Source organism: Quercus suber, unplaced genomic scaffold, assembly GCF_002906115.3.
Source record: "Quercus suber isolate HL8 unplaced genomic scaffold, Cork oak 2.0 scaffold_67, whole genome shotgun sequence".
NCBI lineage: Eukaryota > Viridiplantae > Streptophyta > Magnoliopsida > Fagales > Fagaceae > Quercus > Quercus suber.
The window spans coordinates 324,941-328,724 of NW_027069532.1; positions in this window are offsets into that span (position 1 = coordinate 324,941).

A 3,784-nucleotide genomic window follows, 5' to 3' on the forward strand; every position below is an offset into this window, starting at 1 on the left:
TTTACAAAAAATAGGATTATTATACCATGAGGAATGCAAAAGAGTCGGCAACTACGGTGTCTCCATCGACAAGCACCGGAACATTACCACTAGGATTGAGCTTTGTAAACTCTACAATAGATAGATGTGTAAAAACAAACATACAGTAAATAAAAAATAAATATAGTACAAGGCAATTAATATGAGTACATATAAAACTTAATTTGTATGGAACTTATAAGAGTCCCTTCCTAAACGTTTATTTACTGTTTTTGACTAATATTGACTTGTAGGTTAATCACTTAATCTTAATTTCTTCATATGATTAAAGTATTTACTTGGTTGATAGTGGCGGTTGAGATGTTCAATGTTTATTGATGAAGAGCTTGATTTTTTGTGTTTCTTTGAGTTTCTGATTCCTAGCTACTTATAAGGTTTGCTTATGAGGTTTCACTTGGCCAGTCAATGTGATTTGACTAGAGTGTGGTTCCTTTTGACTCAATTCCAAAAGGGTGTGCCTGTCTTCATTGCCTGCTAGACATAGCAGGATGTGGTAGTTCTTAGCTTTTGGTTTAGGTATTGTTAGACTCTAGACAAGCTTATTAGGTCAAACCAGTAGTTGTTCCTCTTGTTCTATGACTGGCAAACAACTAAATTTGGCTTCCTGCATATGCCTAATTACAGTTTAGACTATATGTAGCAGAAATAATTGTTGCCACTCTTGAGGGCTGAATTTTTATCTGAACTCACTACTAACATTACTTTTTACCTACTATTAACAATTTGTCATATTAGTCGGTGTGAAATTTTTTGTGTCTATAGAGTTTCTCTGATTGTTTTGACATTAACATGTTCTAGAAAATAAATCATTTTTCAAAAAGTATTTACTAGAAAAAATATCTCATTTTCCTATATTTGGTAACAACCATAAAATGAGTTGGAAAACTCTCTTAACTTTCTTTATTTAGCTCCACATAAGATAGAATTGTTTTCTTTATTTAGCTTCACGTGAGATAGAAATGTTTTCCAGAAAATATAGCGGAAAACAACTTTATCACATGCAAAGCTAAATAAGATAAATTAAGAGATAGTTTTCCTTTGATCCATTTTTTAATACTGCCAAATATAAAAAAATATGGAAAACTATCTTTATATAAGGTTTTCTGTTGAAACAAATGAAGAGAAAAAATATATTTGTTTTTTTTTTTTTAAGAAGAAAATATATCTTTAGTAAACATATTTGTTAAGACTTTAAGAGGAATGAGTGGTTGTTTAGTACTTTCAATAGACATTCAGAATTCAAATTTTCTTACTTTCATTATAATTTATGTAGGGATATTGGACCCAGAGGTTCATTATATATTTGTACATTGAGCTTATGGCCCAAGTCGAGGATAAGGTCTTGTCCGAGGAGGAAGAATCTTCCTCAAAAGAGATTGAGTTAGCAAATAAAAGAGTTAGTTTTGGCCAGGAGGGCTCAACGGGATGGTCCGAGGATAAATGTCTCCTCGGTTGACTAAAGCCGAGGTTAAGAGAAATGGCTGGCTAATGCAAGAGAATCTCCCAAGAAGTTTTGTCGGTATGGATAGACATTGCAAAGACATTAGACCGGGAGAAGTCTTAAAATACCTTAGGGGGAAAGTTGCCACCACCGCATTTAATGTTCTGTAGCTAATTTCCTGACTGCATAAGTTGGCTATCCCAAGGCACACAAGATCAGAGAGGGTGTCTAGTGGGACAATCACTCAAGTGGTGACTCAGGTGATCAACAAGTGTAGGATCAAGATGCTTTAGAATGAACTATATAAGGGGAGAGACCTTCCATGGAGGAGGGATCAGAGAAAAAAGAGAAAATACTGTAGCTTCCAGGAACCAAACCTATAACCTAATTTGAGAACAAAATATAAGAATAGAAATCCTCGGACTTTTGCCGAGGACTGTTTCTCTCCAATACAATTCTTCTTCCTTTCATTCTCTTATCATCTGAACTCATACTAGCGTTTGTTTGATTAACTAAAACCCAGTTTTCCAACCCACTATTTATAAATTTATTGTTTTGGGCTTTTTGGGCCTAAATCCATCCACGTAGTGGGCTGGGAACCCAAATCAGGTCCTTACAATTTATAACTATCAAATTGAGAAAAGTTAATAAATACGTTAAGGGCATTTGTTAGTGAACTATTTTAATAAAATTTTTATAGGAAAAGAAAAAAATAATTAATGTTTTGATAGCATTTTTTTATTTTCCATAAAAATAGTTTCAAAATTTTCTTTAAATTGTTTATTAACAATTGCCCTATGGGTATCCATTACGGGACCCAATCTATATCTATATATATATTTATATATTACTAAAAGCTGAAGTGTAGCATTTAATGTTGCTATGCTCACGTTAAGCCACATCAGCAGCCACATCATCATTTTTTATTTCCAATTTTTCTTATATTTTTTTTAAACATTTTCTCATTTAAGGTGACTTAAAAACTCCATTATTTAAAAATTAAAATATCTTTTAACCATTATTTTTATTATTAATTTTCCAAAACTCTCCCTCTCTTTTACCTCTTCACCTCCTCACTACTTTCTACCTTAATATCATTCTTTCTCTACCTTTTTATTTTCCTTTATTTTGATTCTTCTTGTGGGGCCAGAAAATCGGGTAGCCTCGGCCCACTTCAAGCCAGGCCCAAATGACCCACGCCGAGGACGACCTTGTCCTTAGTCGTCCGAGACCTCGGAAAAACACGAGGACCACCCCACCATAGGACTCCTTGAGTATCCGAGGAGGGGAAGGGCCCAGTGCCACGCGTTGGCAACAAAAGTACAGAGAAGGGGCAAGCCCTGAGCGAACTGTCACCTTGGCATTGAATACACTCACCTAACCCTTCTGGCCGCATTAATGGGGATGTAACCCCTTGACAGGGCAGCATCGATCAGGGTGAACCACTTGAGCACGGACATGACCTTTGGTGGGACAGACGGTCAGGGAGGAGGCCAATAGTTGATCGACAGAAGGAAGAAAGAGTGGAGGAGAGTGAAAGATATATAAGGAAGGGAAGCAAAGTGTAAAAGGGGGGTTTTTTGAGAGTTTTTGGAGAGGAGGGGAAGGAAAAGTCCCCTCGGCCAGGGGCCGAGAAGCATCCCCCAATTGTAAATTGGTCTTAGTATCTTTCAATAAAAGAGAAGTAGTTTATGCTTCATGAACGCCGGCGAGCGCCTAAACCTTCGATCCACTCTCTACAAATTCATTGTTCTGGGTTCGTTGGGCCTTTAACCCATATCCTTTGGGCTTGGGCTACAAAAACAGACCCTACAATTGGCGCCGTCTGTGGGGAGGATTAGTGCGCTGTCCGGCGCAACAGGCGATCGTTCTAAGTAATTATTCTACGGAAGATTGGTGGTGATGCAAAAAAAAAAAAAAAAGCACCGAGAAGGAGTTGTTGGTGGCTTGAAGCGAGCCAGCCTCAGCCCCCTTCCCTCATCTTACTGTCAAGCTCTCCCATTCTCTTGATGCCAATAAGGGTACGGGTTGACACTTCCCTCTAGCTAGTTCTAGGACGGGTCCACCTGGGCCTCTATTTGTAGGATTAGCTTGTAAGAGTAGTGCTTTAAGCACACCTGCCTGAGCCTCTATTTGTACATTGTAACTTTTTGTTTAATAAAGTAATGCGCAGTTTTTTTTTTTTTTTTTTTTTTTTTTTTTTTTTGTTTCTGTTGGATCTTCTGCTTTGAACTTTTATCTTTCTGCAATGTTTGTTTAGTAGTTCTTCCTCTTTTTTTTTTTTTTTTTTTATCACCACCAATC